This window comes from Lathyrus oleraceus, chromosome 3 (genome assembly GCF_024323335.1).
Source record: "Lathyrus oleraceus cultivar Zhongwan6 chromosome 3, CAAS_Psat_ZW6_1.0, whole genome shotgun sequence".
Lineage (NCBI taxonomy): Eukaryota > Viridiplantae > Streptophyta > Magnoliopsida > Fabales > Fabaceae > Lathyrus > Lathyrus oleraceus.
The window spans coordinates 392,153,956-392,177,582 of NC_066581.1; the positions used below are offsets into that span (position 1 = coordinate 392,153,956).

Sequence of the window (23,627 nt, forward strand, 5' to 3'; positions counted from 1 at the left end):
AGCATACAGTATATCATCATTGGGAATTTTAGACAGTGCATAAATCAAATAAAATTTAATTTAACCAATAATGCAAATAGCTTCATAAAAATAAACATAATGTAATATTTGACTGAAAAATAAAACATGCGAAAAATAAATCCTAAGATTAAAAATAATGTCAAACGAAACTATAAATTTCCTAAGACTAAAACTAGTTAACTGCAATTCTTCTAGCCACTTGTAGAATCTCTCGTCGGAGGAGCAAAGGAATTGACACGGTGTAGCAACTCGTGAAATTGATTTGTCATTCTACTCATGTATTCCATAAATTCATGTCCCATCTTAGTTAACTCTTCTCTAATGGCATCTTGTTCTGACATCAAGGCTTGAATAGCGGTATTATAATCAGTTCCGGGCATATGATGTCTAAGATCAGGTATTGCCGATTCTGCAGACGGGATAGGGTGAGGTGGAGAGGCAGCATCATGGTAACCAGTTGGTGTCTGCGGGTCAGACTCAGCATAAGGAATCTGGTTGTCAAGAATCTCATAATCTTGGATGGTTTCAGCAGATCTAACAGGAGAAGGTATTCCATCCAGGTTGTAGAGCCAATTATTTCGGTTATGGACACTAGTCATCGGGTTAGGCATGGTGAATAGGTAAAAAGCTTGGTTGTTAATTAATAGTTCAAACTCTTCAGGTCCAAGGTTTCCTATAAACATAATGTTGAAAAGGAAAAGTATATTCATAGGCTGAATACCACAAAAAGGGTTCAAATCAAGCATGGGTTGGCGCAATCCAATAGCATTAGCAATCATAGTTATCAATCCTCCTATTTGAATCGGTGCACGGTCATCTTGAATAAGGAGGTCAAAACTCGCCAACATATAAGTGGCACCATTCACTGGACGGTTCTGGGAAGCACAAAATATTATGAAGAGTTCATCACGTGATACTGTGGTAATGTTTGATCTTTTCCCAAAAAGAGTGTGTGCTAGGATCTTGTGGAAATAACGAAAAGCTGGGTTATGTATGTTTTCAGAAAGAAACTCATGTTCCTCGGGGTCGTCATTTCCCGTCAAACTTCCCCAAAAATGCCCAAGCTCTCGATATTCAAAGAGGTCTTCTTGGCTCATGGTGAATGTGTCAAAAGAAGTAGGGAACCCTAAGAGGTTAGTAAATTCTTGAATGTTATACTGATACTCCATATTGAACATCCTGAATTGAATGAAACCTCGGTTTATTCCTTTTCCATGGTTCGGTAAATAAATCAGAGAGCTAAGGAATTCTAGAGTTAGCCTCCGGTAAGTAACAAATTGTCTCCGAATAGGAGTGGTTTTCCACCCTATTTGACTCAGCAGATATAGGACACTATCTCTTAGCCCAAGAACGGTCATTGCACAATCATCAGCATAAAAACTTGGGTGCATCTCTCTCTCAGCTAGTTCTTCAAATTTTTGTCTCTGAGCTCTCCCTCGGAATTTGATACCCATGCGATCAATATGTCCCATCAGGTTAGTGTTAACTAAGAAAAGAAAAACAAGAATTTAGTCAGGATTTGGCCAGATGCCGAAAGAAGAAAAGAAGAAAAATTTAATAAAATAAAGAAAAATGAAGAATGAAAACTGAATAAAATCAAAAAGAATAATCAAAGAAAAATAAAAATTTGTGGGTTGTCTCCCACGAAGCGCTTTGTTTAATGTCGCAAGCTCAACATAAAACTATTAAATGTTAATCTATTAATTTTGGAGACAATACGTCTAAGTGCAGGACTTGCGAGTCTTCATTGTTTTCAGCATAATGATAATGTTTTAGACGCTGCCCGTTTACGATAAATGATTCAATAGATTTTCCTTTAATTTCTACAGCCCCACTAGGAAAAACATTAGTGACTTGGAAAGGGCCAGACCACCTAGAGCGTAGTTTTCCTGGGAATAACTTAAGTCTAGAGTTAAACAATAGGACTACATCGCCTTGTTTGAAAGTTTTTCTTGATATACGTTTATCATGCCATTTTTTCGTTCTTTCCTTGTAGATTCTGGCATTTTCGTATGCGTCTTGTCTAAGTTTCTCTAATTCGTTTATATCTAGAATTCGCTTTTCACCGGCGGTCTTATAGTTTAAATTTAAATTTTTAATAGCCCAATAGGCCTTATGTTCTAACTCCACTGGGAGGTGACATGATTTACCATAAATAAGCTTAAATGGAGTTGTTCCTATGGGAGTTTTGTAAGCGGTTCGATATGCCCATAAAGCTTCGGGTAATTTTGATGACCAGTCTTTCCTCGATGTAGCGACAGTTTTTTCCAATATCTGTTTAATTTCTCTGTTAGACACTTCCACTTGTCCACTAGTTTGAGGATGGTAAGGTGTTGCTACTCGATGTTTTACACCATACCTAAACAATAATTTTTCGAGTATCTTAGATATGAAATGAGATCCACCGTCACTGACAACTATTCTTGGGACACCAAATCTTGGAAATATTATATTCTTAAAGAGTTTAATTACTACTCGTGTGTCGTTCGTTGGAGAAGCTATAGCCTCAATCCATTTTGATACGTAGTCAACCGCTACGAGTATGTACTTGTTACCAAAAGAAGGTGGAAAAGGTCCCATGAAATCTATTCCCCACACATCGAAAATTTCTACTTCCAAAATGCCTTTTTGTGGCATTTCGTCACATCTAGATATGTTTCCTGTGCGTTGACACCTATCGCATTTCTTGACTGCGGCATGCACATCCTTCCATATGTTTGGCCAATAAAGACCGGCTTGTAGGATTTTAGAGCAGGTTTTGGATGTACTTGTGTGTCCACCATAAGGAGCGGAATGACAATGTTGGATTATACTTTCTACCTCTTGTTCAGGTATACAGCGACGGAAAATACCATCGGGGCCTCTTTTGAAAAGTAAAGGGTCGTCCCAGTAATAATGTTTTATGTCATGGAAGAATCGTTTCTTTTGTTGGTAGGATAAATCAAGTGGAACCACTCCGGCGTCTAAATAATTGACAAAATCAGCGTACCATGGTGTAACGCATACAACCAAGGTGGTCTCTACCTGTTCATCAGCTCTATTTTCTTCCAAATTAGCTATAAGTTTATCGTACGAGAAATCATCGTTGATCGATGTTCTCTCCGGTTCCAGGTTTTCAAGTCTAGAGAGGTGATCTGCTACTACGTTTTCAGTTCCTTTTTTATCTTTGATTTCCAAATCAAATTCTTGTACCAACAAGGTCCACCTTAGGAGTCTAGGTTTAGCGTCCTTTTTCATTAAGAGGTACTTAATGGCAGCATGATCAGTGTAAATGATTATTTTAGCTCCGACCAAGTAGGAACGAAATTTATCTAGTGCAAATACTACTGCTAAAAGTTCTTTCTCGGTCGTGGCATAATTCATTTGCGCTTCATCTAGAGTTCTACTCGCATAATATATGACGTGAAGTTTTTTATCCTTTCTTTGTCCTAAAACAGCGCCTACGGCGTAGTCACTTGCGTCACACATTATTTCGAAAGGTTCATTCCAATCCGGGGTCTGTATTATGGGCGCGGAGATCAATGCTTGTTTAAGTGTTTGAAATGCTTCTAAACATTTATTGTCGAAGATGAATTCAACGTCTTTCATTAATAATCCGGTTAAAGGTTTAGTTATTTTAGAGAAATCTTTAATGAATCGTCGGTAAAAACCGGCATGTCCTAAGAAGCTTCGTATTTCTCTCACAGTTTTCGGAGGTTGAAGGTTTTCGATTACTTCTATTTTGGCTTTGTCTACTTCAATTCCTCTATTTGATATGATGTGTCCTAAAACAATTCCTTCTTGTACCATAAAGTGACATTTTTCCCAATTAAGTACTAGGTTTACTTTTACACATCGTTCTAGAACTCTTTCTAGGTTTTCAAGACATTCTTCGAAACTTTGCCCGCATACGGAAAAGTCATCCATAAAGACTTCCATGATGTTTTCGAGAAAATCGGCGAATATTGCCATCATGCACCTTTGGAAGGTTGCAGGAGCATTGCACAAGTCAAACGACATTCGTCGATACGCGAAGGTACCAAAAGGACATGTGAACGTTGTCTTTTCTTGGTCATCAGGATGAATTGGTATTTGGAAGAAACCTGAATAACCGTCTAGATAGCAGAAATGAGAATGCTTGGCTAGTCGTTCTAACATCTAGTCTATGAATGGTAAAGGAAAATGATCTTTTCGGGTTGCTTTGTTTAACTTTCTGTAGTCAATGCACATTCTCCATCCCGATTCAATTCGTTTGGTTATAGTTTCTCCTTTTTCATTTTCGATCACTGTTATACCTCCTTTCTTCGGTACTACGTGTACAGGACTAACCCATTTGCTATCGGATATAGGATATATGATACCTGCCTCTAATAACTTCGTTACTTCCTTCTTCACTACCTCACTCATGATCGGGTTTAGTCTCCTCTGATGTTCCCTAGAAGTTTTACATTCTTCTTCTAGCATGATGCGGTGCATACAAATAGAAGGACTTATCCCTTTAAGATCGGTGATGTTGTATCCTAGTGCGGTTGCATATTTTCTTAAGATATGTAGGAGTTTTTCGGTTTCAAGTTTTCCTAGGTCTGCATTGACTATCACTGGCCGTTCAAGTTCTAAGTCTAGGAATTCATATCTCAGATTTTTGGGAAGTGTTTTCAGGTCGAGGGTTGGTTTCTTAAGGCATGTGTAGGATCTGATGTTATTGCTAAACATTGGTTCAGTCTGTCTTCTACACGATAGTCGGATAATTCGTCATTTTCTAATTCCGTTTCTTTTATGCATTCATCGATGATATCCATGAAGTAACATGTGTCTTCTATTGCAGGTGCTTTCAAAAATTTGGAAAGAATGAACTCAATTCTCTCTTCTCCTACTTCGAAAGTGAGTCGTCCATGTTTTACGTCTATGATAGCACCCGCGGTCGCTAAGAAGGGTCTTGCCAATATAATGGGGGTAACTTCATCTTCTCTTATGTCCATAATTATAAAATCGGTGGGAATGTAAAATTGACCTATGCGCACGGGAACGTTTTCAAGAATTCCTACGGGATATCTAACGGAACGATCTGCTAATTGCACAGACATTTTAGTTGGTCTTAATTCTCCCATTTCGAGTTTCTTGCATATGGACAAGGGCATAACACTGATACCGGCTCCTAAATCGCATAAAGCTTTATCTATGACAAATTTTCCTATATGACAGGGTATAGAAAAACTACCAGGATCTTTAAGTTTAGGAGGCATATTTTGGATTATTGCGCTACACTCAGTAGTGAGTGTAACGGTTTCGCTATCTTCAAGTTTCATTTTATTAGATAAAATTTCTTTTAAGAACTTAGCATATGAGGGCATTTGCGTGATAGCTTCTGTAAAAGGAATTGTGACGTTTAATTGTTTCAGTAGGTCAACAAATTTTTTAAATTGGCCCGCGTCTTTGGTTTTAATTAGCCTTTGAGGATAAGGGATAGGTGGTTTGTAAGGCGGTGGAGATACATAAGGTTCTTTTTTCTCTACGGTTTCCTTATTACATTCTTCCTTTTCCTTAGGTTTACTTTCTTCCTCAGTTGACTTTTTAGTGTTTTGGTTCTCAATCCTTGGGTCAGACGGTCCTTCTACCTCTGTTCCACTTCTTAATATAATTGCATGAGCGTGGCCTTTCGGATTAGGTTGGGGCTGTCCAGGAAATGTACCAGTTGGGGCAGCAGTAGGCGCTTGTTGTTGAGCTACTTGCGAGATTTGTGTTTCCAGCATTTTGTTATGGGTAGCCAGGGCATCTACTTTACTTGCTAGTTGTTTAATCTGTTCGCTAGTGTGTACATTCTGGTTTAAGAATTCTTTATTGGTTTGCTGTTGAGAAGCTATGAAGTTCTCCATCATGATTTCCAGGTTGGATTTCCTAGGAACGTTATTGTTAGATGTAGATGGGGTCGGCTTTTGATATCCGGGAGGTATAGCTGGAGCTTGACTGGGAGCTTGACCTGGTGCGTATAAAGCGTTGTTACTTTTATATGAAAAATTAGGATGGTTCTTCCAATTTGAGTTATAGGTATGCGAGTAAGGATTTCCTTGAGCATAGTTCACCTGCTCTGTTTGAATTCCTGTTAGGAGTTGACAATCTGTAGGCGTGTGACCTTGAATTCCACAGACTTCGCAATTTTGAGTTACGGCAACCACGGTGGCTGGAGGTGATACATTTAAACTTTCAATTTTCTGGGCAAGAGCATCCACTTTTGCATTAACATGATCAAGGCTACTTATCTCGTACATGCCCCCTTTTGTTTGAGGTTTTTCTACCATTGTTCAGTCGCTTCCCCACTGATAATGATTTTGGGCCATGCTCTCGATAAGTTGATAAGCGTCGGTGTAAGGTTTATCCATAAGCGCACCACCGACGGCGGCGTCTATTGTTAACCTTGTGTTGTACAAGAGACCATTATAGAAGGTGTGAATTACTAACCAGTCCTCTAAACCATGGTGTGGGCAAAGTCTCATCATGTCCTTGTATCTTTCCCATGCTTCGAAAAGAGATTCGTTATCTTTTTGCTTAAATCCATTTATCTGGGCTCTCAACATAGCTGTCTTGCTTGGAGGAAAATATCGGGCAAGAAAGACTTTCTTCAACTCATTCCATGTGGTGACTGAGTTAGAAAGAAGAGACTGAAGCCATCTTCTAGCTTTATCTCTTAACGAGAAAGGAAAGAGACGAAGTCGAATTGCCTCTGAAGTGACACCATTAGCTTTAACAGTGTCAGCGTATTGGACAAATACGGATAAATGAAGGTTTGGATCCTCGGTAGGATTTCCAGAAAATTGGTTCTGTTGCACTGCCTGCAACAACGAAGGTTTAAGTTCAAAGTTGTTCGCTTCGATTGCGGGTGGAGCAATACTCGAATGCGTCTCATCTTGCGATGGAGCAGCGTAATCTCGAAGAGCACGAGCTGGTTCGGCCATCGCTGGTATCGGCGAAGGAAGAAGATTTTTTTGAGGTCAGGAATTTCGATTGGAGGAAGATTGTTTGTAGCACGATACTCCCGAATTCGTCGTAATAATCGGAGATATCGTTCAACGTCGTTGATTCGTAAGTAGTACGGTTCGCCTTGTGAGCGAGTGTGTGGCATACAAATCAACGAAAAAGAAGGGGAAAATAAAAATTGCCTTAGTCTCTACAGTGTAACAGAAGAGTTACGATATCGACTAAATAGAAGTCCCCGACAACGGCGCCAAAAACTTGATCGCGACTTTATGAGTCTATCGGGGTATTAACTGCAAGTGCACAGTCTAATTGCGTAGTTTTAAAAGATATCGATCCCACAGGGACTTAATGAATTGATATACCGTTTTTCTAGGGTTACTGCGTAAAGCTAAGGCGGATGATACTTTGATGATTAGGGGGAAAAGTAAAACTAAAATTGGATCTAGATTAAATATCAAATAACACGGATATCGGTATGTAGTTCGTCGTAATTAGGGAATCAAATCCTCGTTGGTCTTTTTCTTAGTTTTAAAATAAGTCTTTTCAGTAGACACTATTAATTAAAAGTCTTTTCCTCAAACTCTCGCTCTGCTGAATCAGACTATGACTTTATATTAACGTACGCTCTCACTATTTCGTTAAATCTAAAATCACTTTTTGAAAACAATAGAATCTATAGAAACTCTTTTTGAGAAAATACTAACCGTTTAAACACCCTCGTCTCAAACTCTCGCTCTGTTGACTTAGATTATATGATTAAACTTAAATGCTTAACTCTCGTCCTCACATTTAAATTTTAAAAATAATTTTTGAAAATAATTAGAATTCAATTAACCTTAAAAATTGCTTTCACCCTGATTTAAAGTTAATGTTCAATTTACACTGTCCAGTTAAAAGCTCAAACCGTCGTTCTATTGATTTTAACTTCTTTATGTCTTTTACTCTCGTACAAAAACTTTGGTATTAACTCTGTAAATTGAGACCAGAAAAATAGTGACTATATTTTGAAATAAATTTAAACCAACTCAGTTTTGATTCCTTTATTCCGCTTACTTTACATACCGATATCTAAATTAATTAGCCGGACATGTTAAACATGCCTAAACAATAATCATGCATAAATACGGCCATATCAAACGAACAATATATATAAACAGCAGCACAGAGCATATGTAAATTAAAACAATAACTCAATTAATTAATGAACCTGTAAAAATACTAGAATTCTGGATTTTAACTCCTAGCTTCGATGCTCAAACACTCCACCACAAGTCGGTTGGATTTGTTCTCCACAATTCTCGATCAGACAGGTAAGTAAAAAACAAGGAAATAAAATACTATGATCTGACGTAAGGTTAGATCCAGTAAAATTACACAATAGTTTCCGGTGTAGAAACTATCGTGAGAAAATAAATTGAATGCTTTGGAAATTAACTAGAAAAGAAAAGAAAATAGAATGCTGGAAAATTAGAAAGCAGGAAAAATATTGCCCGAAGAAGCCCCCTCAATTGGACCTCTTGAGGTCTATTTATATTCATCCATAAAATAACCGTTTTCTCCAAAAGCATCTTCAGTAGGGTTCCCAAGTGTCAACGAGTCAAGAGGAAAAATAGGGGAGAACGTCCTTCTGTTACGCACGTCAAGCCTAAAATATAGGCTGAAATGTGTGACGCCCGTCACACTATGTGTTACGGTCGTAACACTAGGTGAAGGGGCGTGACGCTCGTCACGTGAGTATGGCGGTCGTCACAGCCATTTTCCTTGCCCCAAACGTGGGCTGGGCTTTGGTGAGCTGCTTTTCCTAGAAAGTCTTCTTTTTGCACCCCTCTTCTTTCTTTTTCACACGTGCTTTAAATAATGATACCTGAAATAAATAAAAAGAAAATACCGAGTAATATCGAATAATATAAAATAAATTTAATCAAATAACGATATAATTTAATTAAATCAAGTCCAAAAATGTGATATAGTTTCATGTTATCAGGAGGCAGAGGAATTATTGAGAGTTGTAAAAAAGAGTGACTATAAGGTGGTAGATCAATTAAACGAAACACGTTTTAAGATCTCTATAATGTATTTATTACTAAGATCTAAAGCTCATAGATGGGCTCTATTAAAGATCCTGAACGAGGCACATCTCATCAAGGACATAACAGTGGATCACTTTGATGGAGTAATAGCCAACCTTACTCCCAACAGTTGCTTGGGGTTCAGTATTGACGAATAACCTCCAGAAGGGCAGACCCATAATAAGGCCCTACATATATCGGTCAAGTTCCAGGATAATGTCCTCTCACGAGTATTAGTGGACACTAGATCATCTCTGAATTTCATGCCTAAAAACACTCTCATGAAGCTGAACATTGTGAGAACTTTCATGAAGACTAATACATTGGTCGTCAAATCTTTCGTCGGTTCGAAAAGAATGGTAATTGGGGAAGTCTATCTACCAATAATGGTTGTGCCATATACATTTATGACTACCTTCCAACTGATGAACATTAACACATATTATAGCTATCTTATGGGACGACCTTGGATTCATGCTACAGGGGCCATCACTTCCATACTTCACCAAATGCTGAAATTCATAGTAGGTGATAAACTGATAATTATCGAGGGCGATAAGAACATGTTTATAAGCCACATCTCTTCGTTCAAATATATTGAAGCGGATGGAGAAACTCTGGAAATACCTTTCCAGGCCTTGGGAATTGTGGCAGTCAGTAAAAAACAAGGTGCTTCAAAGAATGAGAAGTCAGTCTCCTCATGGGGGAGAGTTTCAGATCTGATTAATAACGGAGATACATCGGGCTGGGGAAAGTTATTGGAGATACCTGAGAAGAAGGATCAATTTAGAGTGGGTTACAAACCAATAAATAAAGAGGTTCAGAAGACCAATCATAAGAAAGTCTGCACTCTCTAAGAAACTTTCCACAGTGTTAGGTACAAAAGTGAAGATCATGTGGCTACAGTTGAAGAAGAAAGTGAATAGATGCTCAACTTGTGTCACTGCTTACCATATGTTACTCTCAATAATTAGAAGTACGTCGAGATTCCTGAGATGATTTATAGTTAAAAGTACTTTATTTTTTTCTAAATAAAATTATAATTCATTTGCTCTGCCCAAGGAAAATGGATAAGCATTATAGGGCCCCCTTTTGTTTCAATGACTTATTTATCAATAAAATTAAATTTTGTTTTCAATTACGTTCAATTTTCTCTCATTTCAAAATTTCCAAAGATGGCAACATTCTTTCATACACTCTCACTCCTAGCACTTCATATAAAAAAATAATAATAAATAAAAATCTTCCTCATGCAGATTAATAAATTAACATATTGAAAACAACACTGGTACAATCCCTTACAACTTCGAATTCCCGATTAACCAAGCGGAAGAAGGTGATGAGGATGATTGTGAGCTTCCTAAAGAGTTAGCCAAACTATTAAAGCAGGAGGGCAAAATAATTCAGCCTCACCAAGAACCATTGGATGTGATCAATCTGGGAACTGAAGAATACAAGAAGGAGGTTAAAGTCGGCGCTTCCTTAATTGAGGAAATCAAGAAAAGATTGGTTGAACTCCTACATGAGTACGCAAGTGTGTTTTCTTGGTCATACTAAGATATGCTAGGAATGGACACGAGCATCGTTGTACACAAGCTACCTCTCAAACATGAGTGCTCTCCAGTAAAGCCTAAGCTGAGAAGGACCATACCCGACTTGTCCCTCAAAATAAGAGAGGAAGTCAGAAAGCTGTTCGACGTAGGGTTATTAGCTGTTGCAAAATATCCACAGTGGATTGCTAACATTGTGCCAGTTCCAAAGAAAGATGGTAAAGTCATAATGTGTATGGACTACCAATACTTGAATAGAGTCAGTCCTAAAGACGAATTTCCTCTACCTCACATCGATGTGTTAGTGGATAACACCGCTCAATTTTCGATCTTCTCATTATGGATGGATTATCCGGTTATAACCAAATAAAGATGGTTCCCGCGGACATGGAGAAAACCACTTTTATCACCCCTTGGGGAGCCTTCTGTTACAAGGTAATGCCTTTCAAATTTAAAAACGTTGGGCCAACATACCAAAGGGAAATGGTGATCCACTTTCATGATATGATTCACAAAGAGATATAGGTCGACGTCGAGATATGATTGCTAAGTCACAAACTAAGGAGGACCACATAGTCAACTTAGAGAAGTTGTTTGATCGTATGAGGAAATTCAAGTTACGTATGAATCCTGCAAAGTGAACTTTTAGAGTCAGATCAGGAAAATTATTCGGGTTCATAGTCAATTAAAGAGGAATTGAAGTTGATCCTGACAAAGTAAAATCTATCTAAGATATGCCCATTCCGAGGATGGAAAAAGAAGTTTGTGGGTTCCTAGGAAGATTGAACTACATTGCTAGGTTCATCTCGCACCTTATGGCTAATTGTGAACCAATCTTCAAGTACTAAGGAAGGATCAAGCTATTGAGTGGAATGAAGGGTGTCAAAAGGCTTTTGATAGAATCAAGGAATAGTTGCAAGAGCCACATATCTTAGTACCTCTAGTTTCAGGGAAACCACTCATTATGTACCTAACAGTGCTTGATAGTTCAATGGGTTGTATGTTAGTATAGTATGATGAAACCAGCAGAAAGAAACATGTTATCTACTACTTGAGTAAGAAATTCACTTATTGCGAATCCAGATATTCCTTACTCGAGAAAACTTGTTGTGCATTAGCATGGGGTGTCTGGCGCCTAAGACAATACATGTTGACTCATACCACATGGTTGTTATCAAATATGGATCCCATCAAATACGTCTTCAAGAAACCGACTCTCACTAGAAGAATCGCCCGCTGGCAGATGTTATTGTCTAAACACAACATCTAGTTATCGCGGCTGGAAAAATCATAAAGTCGCCACCATAATTTATTCATTCCTAAGGAATATGGGAAATAATGATAAAACCCTAAAGGAAAGGATAAGACGATCATTACAACCAAATATGGTTTCGGGAGTCAGTTAAGTGAGAGAAAGGTGTTAGGCACCCCTCACCCCGTTGTACTCAACGGGAACCTCCTCTAGTTCTAAGGTTAATGATTTGTTTGCAGGTATTTATTTTAATTATTTATTTCTTGCTTATTTATTTACAACGAGAGGGGCATGTACGAAGAGATAAAATGGGAAAAGAGTTAGTTTTAGGTTAGGGGACTCACCTTGGTTTCGCAACCTTGTGTCTATGTATTTCTCATTGAATGATGAGAAAAGTCAGAGTCATTATAGTTTGTATAGTGTGGTTAGTGTTTTTTATAAAACTATGTTAAGTCTCCTTTGAGCGATTGACTTATGCCTGAACTTTGAATTGAATGAATGGTAGGATAGCCTTTACTTCGCATTTATGGGATCAGACGGTTCTTTATTGAAAAAAGTCTTTGATTTTATTATGTTAGTGAAAAATGTTTCTGTGTTCGTTAGCTTGTTTAACCTAGTTCTAAGGGGGAATATGATTTGGTTAGGAAAAGGAAAATAGAAGTTCTAATGTTCTAACTTTTAAAAAAAAAGTGAAGTATTGAAAGTAAAGTTAATTATAAACTCATAAATCTAAAATTAAGTTCATATTTTAATAAATAAAAAGGTTTCAAATTAGATAATAAAAATTAAATAGTAAGGAAATTATTATTTTTAAACCTAAAATAAATCTAATAAGTTAATTTGAAAATAAAATGTTTAGTAGATATTTATAAAAAGATAAAAAGGAAGTTTGAAAAAATAATGATATTTTAAATGAGGAAAAAAAAGGTATGAATAAGTTATTTATGAAAAGAAAAAAAGAAGAATGATAGAGAATTTTTATTTAAAAATGGATTTAATAGTTTAGTTTTAAAAAGAGAAGTTTCGAATTATTACAATAAAGAAAAGAAATCTAAAAAAGCAATTATTAATTAAACTCTAAATTTAGTTAAAATTATAACTTAAAATAAAATTAGCCATTTAGAATTTTCTTTTATATCTAACCTAAAATTGATAATTAATTATTAAAATAATAATAACTAAAATGAAAAAAAAAAATTAAAATAACAAGAAAACTAGCAAATGGGTCATACACCAAAAAAAATCAAACTCTAAAGAAATATCAGAAAAATATCTATCAATTATAAATGAGACAGTGAGCAAAAAATAGTATAAACTTTTTTTAAATTCTGGTTCTTCTTTGTGCTTTTAGCTTTGACTTCCCCTTGAATTTTCCTATTTCTCGTGCTTTCGGAAGAATGAATGATGGAATTTTTCTTTTAGGGTTTAGTGTTGTTGTTCTCGTGCTTTCGGAAAAATGAATGAAGGAGTTTTTTTTTAGGGTTTAGTGTTGTTGTTCGTGAAGAGCAATAACTTTTAGGAGAGAAAATTTGTAAGTTTGTTGAAGATTGTCGATATGCAATATGAAGTGAAAACAACTCTATTTATAGAAAAACTTTAGGTCAAGAATTAGATTGTAATTTGGAGAGAATCAGTATGAATATGATTAAGAAAGATGGTTTGATTTGTCTTGGTGAACAAGTCTACGAACCTAGAAGGATTTTGTGCCTTTGTGCAAGGTTTGATTCAATTTGAAAAAGATCTTATCTATTTTTGGATTTTTGACTATTTTTTACCTAAAATAATAATAAATTAAAAAAAAATAATTTTAAAAATACCTAAAATTAAAAAACAAAACTAATATTTAAATATTAAAAAAACAATTTTTTTAAAAGCATATAAAAATATGAAAATTATAAAAAAATGTAATTTTTCAATTTATATTTAATAATAATAATAGAAATAATAATGATGATAATAATGCTACTATAACTACTAATTATAAATCCTACTAAATAATAGGGAAAAGAAAAAATGATAATAATAGTGTAATAATAATAAAGAATGACAATAATAGTGATATGATAACATTAATGAAAAACATCCTAATAATAATGTTAATGGCAATAATAAAAATTTATCATAATAATAATAATAAGAAAATAAGTTTTATAATATTAATAAAACCTAATAATAATAACTACTAATTAATAAATTTGATATATAAAAATTTAAAAAATGAAAAAGTTAAAATGAAAATTTAAAATCTAAAAAAAAAGTAGAAAAAACAATTTTTGTAAATACCTATTTAATAAATTAGAAAATACTAAAAAATGCAATAAAATCTTTTTGTAATTTTTTAGTATTTGAATGAAAAAAAAGCATAAAATCAAGAATTAAATGAAAACATAATATTAAAAAGCCTAAAAATAAAAAGAAAATATTACAATAAAATACATCTTTTTTTTACTTTTGTTTTAAAAATTAGTAATAACCATATTGATGATAATAACCATAATGATGATAATAACCATAATGATGATAATAACCTAATAATTTTAAAACAATAAGAAAACCTAAATCAGTATTTCCTAAATTCTAAAATAAGATAATAGAAAAAAGAAAATAATAAATTCGAATAACTATTAAAACTAAAGTCTTTTTGTGAATTTTTTAATTATTTGACTAAGATATGCACAAAATCATGAAATTAAAAAATATTTTTAAAAGTGCAAAATAAAAGAAAACGAAAATTAATAATTAAGTCCTAAAATAATTTTTATTTTTATTTTTTAATAACATATAATATTTTAAAATTCCTACTCCTAATAAGTAAACATACTAATAATGAAAATAATACTACACATGAATTATAATAGTACTAATAAATATTAAAATAAGTCTAACAAAAACAAATATAAATAATGATGATAAAAATAAAAATTGATAGAAATTAGAAAATGAAATAAATGAAAAATGGTTAGAAAATTTAAAAAAAAAATGCACTAAAAATGATAAGTGTGGGATTTGAACCTGACACCTAATGTTTGAACCTCCTTGAATTATCTCTTTACTATCAAATGGGTTATCTCATTTATTCATAATAAAATGTGACTAAAACCCATATAATAGTCAAATGACCAGACAAAATTTGGGTATGACAGTTGCCCCTATTTAATTATCCTTCGACTCGAGAGTGAAAGGGATGAAGTCTTCGCACGTTCGTGGTGAAGGATAATTAAATACTGGAAGACCCATATTTTGTCCTTTAGAAGAAAGACAATTTGAAGGACCAACTTGCTGAGGATATGCTGGAAAGCGCCCATCCATAAGTTAATATTGTAACTTTAAGTCTTTATCTTGTCTTGATAGGACTTGAAATGTTTTTTAGGTCCCTGCTTGAATGCAACAAGGAAACCTAGTGGGAGTGGGATAATAGGGAACAAATGACCGTCCTCAATCAAGGGTTGATGAACTTGGACCGATGGGTCACATAAACTGATTTACTGAGGTTACGTGAAGCTGCTCACAATTCACAAGGTTGTTGACGATCGAATTGGTGAATACGTGAGGTTGCTCACACTTCACAAGGTCACTTACGATCAAATTGGTGGATACGTGAGATTGCTCACCTTCAATACATAAGGTTGCTTACGGTTGAATGGTAAAGATATGTGTGAGGCTACTCATAATTGTAAGGTTGCTTACAATTGACTTCATGATGGATACGTGAGGTTGCCCACGCTTTATACGTAAGATTGCTTACGTTTGAAATGTGAAGAGATGTGTGAGGTTACTCATACTTGTAAGGTTGATTACAATTGACTTGATGATGGATATGTGATCTTGCTCACGCTTGATACATAAGATTGCTTATGGTTGAATGGTGAAGAGATGTGTGAGGCTACTCATACTTGTAAGGTTGCTTACACATGACTTGATGATGGATACATGAGGTTTCTTACAATTGAATGATGAAGAGACGTGTGAGGCTGCTCACATTTGTAAGGTTTCTTAAAATTTACTTGATGATGGATACGTGAGGTTGCTCACGTTTGATACGTAATGTTACTTACGTTTGAAATGTGGTTGGAGATGCGTGAGGCTTTTCACATCGGAATGGTTGAAAATTATGTAAGGTTGTTTATGTTTTAAATTATAGATGGGTGCATGAGGCTTCTCATGCTTCATAAGGTTGCTTACAAATGAATAATGGGATGCGTGACGTTTCTCACGTTGGATACATAAGGTTGCTTACGTTTGAATGTTTTTTGGATGCATGAGGCTGCTCATGCTTGTAGGGTTGCCTACGATTGAATTATGGAAGAGATGCGTGAGGCTGCTCACGTTTGAAATGTTACTGGTCTTCCGAACGATCCTATGTTGGGGAAGGTTCTAGAAGAAATCCCTGAGAAAGGATTGTTGGGGAGTATGTTGTAGATGATACTTTGTGAGGAATTCTATTGAGGGAGTTAAGTGAGCCTACTTGCTGAAACAAGCTTACTTAGGTATTCTAACCAATTCAGCTGGGGAATGTCTGTAAGATAGGCTCGCTAAGATGAATGGTAAGAAAGAGGTAGGCCTAGTCGGAGAGCTGTCACCGACTTGGTTGGGGATTAATTTTGTTTTTTAAGCATCTTGGGCCTTTATGCTATGCCATGGATGTTTTGTTATGAAATTTGAAACTTGTATAGTGCGATGTTCCATATTTATGGATATCTCATGCGTGACTTGATGAATGAATGAGATATTAAAATCTTTCGTCATAGGGGAACTGGGCTTTGAGATGATTCTCCAGACGGGAACTAGTCTTGAAGTGATTCTCTTGATGGAAAGTGGACTTTAAAATTTAACCACCAGACGGGAACTGATGAAAAAGATAAGGTTGCCAGATGGGAACTAGTCTTTAAGTGAATACCAGATGAGAACTAGATTCGACTGCCAGATGATATTGGAACTTATCTGATTACCATACGAGAACTAGCCTTGGAATTGAATGAGTTTCGAGCGAGAATCATATTTTGAAGAAGAAACGAGTTTTGAACTTCGTCATACAAGTATTGGCCTTTGCGGGTGCCAGACGACTTTTGGGTTTTGATGGATTTTCAAGGTATAATGCTAGTAACTAGAAGTCTTTAGGAATTAGGTGAGTACATGACTCATGTTATGCCTGATGATTAAGATTTGTTTTTAGGCATGGAGTAGGATGGTTGATTATGCGATATATGTTAGAAATGCATGAAGTATGATGACTAAAGTGTTGTCAATGAAGGTTGGGTTTCAGGGTAAGCGCCAAGTGTGGTTGGTCTTTTTGTAAGATTAAGCTTTTGTGAGGTACCAAATAAGATTGTGTTTTTTCTAGATTCATGTTGTGGGAATATGTTAGATGAAGGAGTGATCCGCTGTCGCACACAGGTCAAAACGAGTAATAATATATAGTAAACGGAAAGTGACACCTCGAGTATCGTATCGCAAGGACTCTTGATAAATTAACCAAGTATGAAAAAAAAAATATGGGGGTTTCAATTCGATTTAGAATAAGTGATTATGAAAAGTGATTAAAAAATGATTATAAAATAAGCTGACACGAACCAACCTACTGCATCATCTTCCGACTTATCATTGATTCTTATAAAATTTCAAATCCCTAACGGGTCTGCTCCTATTCAATTACAATTACTATTAACAAGCATAAAGGAAATTATGCGAGTAATATTCCCAAATTCCGAATTAAGCAAACGGATTAAAAACTATTGTGAATTAAGCAGACGCAACTTGATCGTTCATGATAAAATAAAAGCTATGTTAACACGAAATTGATTCGGGATCATCATTCATCAATCGAATTTAAGGATTTTATCCTATAGCAACAATTAGATTAAGCAAATAATTGGAATTATAAGAAGAATTCAAAGGAAACAAATTGGAATTAATAAAAACCTCAAAGCGGATTCTGAATTACAGCAGGTTGATTCAAAAGGGATTAGTTCTCCATAGTCATCTTGCTAGCTCTCAAAAAATCGTCCATCAACTGAAAAACGTAACCCTGCTTTTGGCTTCCTAACCTAGGTAAAAACATCCCAAACCCGTTTCACAACTCAACCGGGTCAAATGTACGATCCAGACCCAATACAACTAACCCAAACAAAATATAAAAATAATGCAGCAGCTTCAACGAAATTTCTGGCCCTGCTACACTCTGATTCAGCTCTCGACTTATGAAGAAAAGTTGTAGATCTTTTTCTTAGCTTTCCATCGACTGGTAGTACGTCTCAATCAGATACTCCTAGCTCAAGATATGATTTTTCTCGCGAAAGTTGCTAATGCTGAAAATTAAATACGAAAATTAAATAAGTGCAAAAATAAAATAAATTATGAAAACACATTAAAACATAAAAATAATCAAAGCAAACCGAAGAAATACTTAAGTACAAACATGGAAGAACGTGCATCAAAATGCACTGATCAAATTCCCCCACACTTGAACTTTTGCACTCCGAGCAAAATGAAAAACAAAACAAAACACAGACACATCAACGGTTACTCATTCTAGGCTACAAGTCATCTTCGGTTAAGTTTGCTTCGATAGGTACTAATCTTGCACACTAAGGATATTGTAAGAACACTAATTCACAGTTATGTAGACATAAACCTCCTGAATACACAAATCAACTCGAATCATGTTATTATATTAAACCCTAACTTACTCATCCTTCTTTGGCTCTTTTTCATTCAGGCGCAATCACATTAAGCCTGTTATCTCCACACACTCATAGCAAGGCGACCGGTTAGTGACTCTGATCCTTTTCTGCACGGGGTTCTGATACTTAAGTGGCATAACCTTTTGCTTACTCAATTGTAGTTGCGGGGGATCGGACCGTAATCCGCCCTACCATGTTCAGCACCAGAAACCGCTGAACCAACTACAGAAGAGTCTTATTTTCAATTTTTTTGAAGGTTCTACATCTGTTGGGTTAAGTGACTGTGTGAGGGTCACCAAACTTAGAAGGTGCATTCCCTTTTCTTTCTCTTTTTTTTTCTTTTTCGGAACACTCACTTATATTCATCGGCTTCCCTGTGTAGAGTGTGTGTGAGATGGTGCTGACTGCTGAAATAAACTACTCAAGAGCTGTCAGAGGATGAGAATGTAAGGCTAAAACATAATAAAAATTCGACTCAATTTCCATATGCAGGAGACTTACGGTGTTAAAACAATACCGATCTTGTGAATTTTTCCCAAGTCTCCGCCAACTCGACTCAAAGTAACCTATAGCCTAAAACTTTCAAGAAGATGCATTTTTTTAGCAACTAAAAACCAAAAACAGAGAAAAACTGAAAAACAAAATAAACAAAACAAAACAAATAAATGATTCCCTCCCCCACACTTAAAACATACATTGTCCTCAATGAAATACCATAAATATAAAATAAGAGTGGGAGAAAGGAAAGAACACACCCGAGGAGTCAAGGCGGATAAGTGATTACATAAGCAGCCTTTTCCAAAGAGAGTTCTTCTGCAGTCTCTTCTTCCAAAGTCGGGTTCTCATGTAGTAGCTTTGGGTAGTGTCCATTGACCTTGAAATTTTGATTAGTGCATTCGCCTTGTATTCCAGGATCAAATAAGAATCTTTGATAAGTAAAAGTGTTGAATGGGCGCGTGACAGTGATATCCTTTTTCATAATATCAAGAATCAAAGGATTACGGGGCTTCCTCACTACTTTTATTTCATATTTAAGTGAGATTCTATGCATACATATGGATGGGTTAAGATCACGAGTGTCAGCCAAGGTCCATCTAATTCCCTTCTTATGTTTCTGCTTAAGTTGAAGCTTTGATGAATAATATAAATCCTCAGGAAATGGTTTAGGCTCTAAACAATGTGGTTGCTCAATGAATGGTATGTTTGGGGCAGCCGGAATGTCAAGAGCTTCAGCTACATAAACAACTTCATTTACACTGTCACCCTGCAAGGCAGCATCAATCTCAGCACAAACAACACAAAGGTTAGTGTTAGTACAATCATCACATGAGTAAATATCATCAAAACCCGATAAAGTTGGAAAATCAGTTGAAAACAAATTAGAATAAACTTCATCAACAACTTCAGAAACCAACTCTATTTGAAAAACAGAATGCTCTTCCTCGTCAATCTTCTTATTTTTCAGTACTCTTTTTGGGAAAAGGATTGATGATACATACTTTTTTTCAACCTCAACATCAATAGAAGGTTCAGGTTTATTTTCAAGTGTTACACTAACAATGTTTTTATTTTTTTCTGTGGCTGTTTCTGTAACCTTTCCAGATCTCAATGAAATCGAACTCACATTAGCATTAGAATCCTTTGGATTGACAACTATTTGGGTTGGAAGCTGGTTCGACCCTTGGGCTTGCATGTTATTTATTTGAGTAGCAAGTTGTCCCATTTGCGTGTTGAAGGTTTGAATGCTAGAATCGATCCTTTGTTGGAATTGGGGATTGTTGGCGGCCATTTGTTTGACAAGTTCCTCTAGTGAAGGTTCAGAAGGTGAAAAGGTGGTTACTTGTGGAGGGTTATATGGTGGTGATGGTGGAATGGGTAGCATCAATTGTTTCACTAAAGAGGTAAGTTCATCAATTCCGGTTTCTAGAGCCTTGTTGGAAGGAGAAACCTGAATCTCATTCACACCTTTTGCTTGGACCATAAAATTATCCCTTGCTATGAACTGTTGGGAGTTAAGTGACATGTTCCCAATCAAGGATTTGACAGCAATAGGATATTCAATACACAAAGCATTATAATCAACATCAGGGACAACAAGTTCTCTCAGAGTTCTTTGGTCAGCCATGTTAAACTTAATAGAAAAGAAAAAAAAAATCAACAAATAATGAGAAAACACAACTAACTCAGCAATGCATCAACAAATAGGAAAATACCGACAATGTCCATATTAAGTAAAAACAATTGAAATACGAAAAAAACGATTAAAATAAAATAAAAAAATACAAAAACACGAAAACTAAACTAATAACGTCAATTAAGAATTTTGAGAATTTTTTGCGGAATTTTCTGAAACCATAAAAACAGAAAATAAATCATAAAAAATAGAAAAATAAGGAATTTCGGTTTTTTATGGAGGCATCCACTATTTATTCCATAAATAAAGGCTTTTGATTACTGATTTTTTCCTAATGAATCGACAAAAACTCGGAATAATCTGAGACAATTTGTTTAAAAACAGATTTTTTTTCCTAAACCGCAAAAAGACCCGAACGCAAGAAAGTCAGGGCAAAAAAAATGCTTAAAAAACAACACCTATGACTCTAAAAACGATTAATATAATCAAGAATCCCTGGCAACGGCGCCAATTTGATCTGCTGTCGCACACGGGTCAAAACGAGTAATAATATATAGTAAACGGAAAGCGACACCTCGAGTATCGTATCGCAAGGACTCTTGACAAATTAACCAAGTATGAAAACAAAATATGGGGGTTTCAATTTGATTTAGAATAAGTGATTATGAAAAGTGATTAAAAAAATGATTATAAAATAAGCTGACACGAACCAACCTACTACATCATCTTCCGACTTATCATTGATTCTTATAAAATTCCAAATCCCTAACGGGTCTGCTCCTATTCGATTACAATTACCATTAACAAGCGTAAAGGAAATTATGAGAGTCATATTCCCAAATTCCGATTAAGCAAACAGATTAAAAACTATTGCGAATTAAGCAGACGCAACTTGATCGTTCGTGATAAAATAAAAGTTATGTTAACACGAAATTGATTCGGAATCATCATTCATCAATCGAATTTAAGGATTCTATCATATAGCAACAATTAGATTAAGCAAATAATTGGAATTATAAGAAGAATTCAAAGGAAACAAATTGGAATTAATAAAAACCTCAAAGCGGATTCTGAATTACAGCAGGTTGATTCAAAAGGGATTAGTTCTCCATAGTCATCTTGCTAGCTCTCAAAAAATCGTCCATCAACCGAAAAACGTAACCCTGCTTTTGGCTGCCTAACCTAGGTAAAAACACCCCAAACCCGTTTCACAACTCAACCGGGTCAAATGTACGATCCAGGCCCAATACAACTAACCCAAACAAAATATAAAAATAATGCAGCAGCTTCAACGAAATTTCTGGCCCTGCTACAGTCTGATTCAGCTCTCGACTTCTGAACAAAAGTTGTAGATCTTTTTCTTATCTTTCCATCGACTGGTAGCACATCTCAATACGATACTCCTAGCTCAAGATATGATTTTTCTCACGAAAGTTGCTAATGCTGAAAATTAAATACGAAAATTAAATAAGTGCAAAAATAAAATAAATTATGAAAACACATTAAAACATAAAAATAATCAAAGCAAACTGAAGAAATGCTTAAGTATAAACATGGAAGAACGTGCATCAAAATGCACTGATCAAGGAGCATGCTTTTATGCAAGCATGAGGATTATTTATGCGATGTTTCGATAAGTGTACCTGTGATGGGTTGTGGGTGGTTATGATTTAGAGAGGTTGTTTGTGCAGTTGGGATGTCTGTCAAAAGATGGTAGGGTGTTATGTGTACATGACTTCCCGATACTCATTTTGAACTTGAGATTACTAATGTACAACAGAGTATACTTGTTCAGCTTAAAAGTATGAAAAGGGCTTACCCCTGTAATATGATGTCTTTGCCTCAGTCTATTGGGTCTTTGAAGAGGTTTGCCCTAACATGAGTTTCAAAGCAGCTTGGCCATACTATACGCTTGAGACGGTCTGCCATTGTATGAGCCTTGGAGAGATTTTCCCTTGACTAATCGACTCTTGAAATGAACTTCCCCAGATGAACCGGTTTTTTGGAAGTGGTTTCTTTTGATCAAGCCTTACAGCGGTCTTCCCTAGATTGATTGAGCCTTGGGGGTATTGCCCTTATTGGTAGGTCTTCCGAAACATTTGCCTGAAAAGAAATTTGGATCCCGCCATGCTTTGATACGACCTTGATATGAACTTCCCCAGTATTTAAATCTTCAAAAAGTATGCCTCTGATTAGATGACTTTTGGAGTGATTGGCCTCACTATGCCCTTGAATTGGTAGTGTGAGAGTCTTGAAAAGTATGCCTATGATCATTAGGGTTATGGAGGTGATTTGACATAGGTGTATCAAATATTGAAATGTTTTACCCCTAATCAATAGGATCTTTAGATGATTTGCCCATGATTATAAGGATTTTCCCCCTAATTGGAAGGATCCTTAGGTGACTTTCCCCTAGTCAACAATGTCTCGAAGTGGTATGCCCCTGATCAGACCATTGTTGATATTACCTTGGTGCTAAGTATTGATTGTGAGAAAAAAATTCATTTTGAAAAGTAATTCTAACGCCATGCACGTGCAAGTTTTTGAAACAAAAATTTGTTATGAAAAATGGATATGGTGTATACAAATGATATTTGGCCATGAGGTTGGCACAAATGGAGATGTTAAAAAACAATATCGTTCGCAAACATTCAGAGTCAGTTTAACGCAAATTTGTTGAGTATGCTTTTATAGTGAACTTAACTTCAATTAGGACATTTGAAGGTTGTAATGTTGCCTGGTTCACGATTTAAGAAACAAATGATATAAGGCTCAAATTTGATTTTAATCCACCCTATTCTTCTCGATGTTCTCCATTCCTAAACCCAATTAACTCAACAGATATGTTCAGTCTGCAAGAGAACTTTGGCAGTCATGATGATGAAAGAGATACAATAGTTAAGCACTTGATGAGATCTTTGAGGTGGTAGTCACATACTTTCCTTTACAAGTTTGTTTCCATTTTTCTTT

At 35.5% G+C, this 23,627-nt stretch overlaps 1 non-coding gene across 1 annotated transcript; it reads left to right on the top strand.

The window, feature by feature from the left end:
• The first annotated feature begins 6,465 nt into the window (after positions 1-6,465).
• On the top strand, positions 6,466-6,572 carry LOC127133067 (small nucleolar RNA R71). Its single transcript, XR_007807063.1, has one exon. It is a non-coding gene; the product is annotated as a small nucleolar RNA R71 (small nucleolar RNA).
• Positions 6,573-23,627: the final 17,055 nt, after the last annotated feature.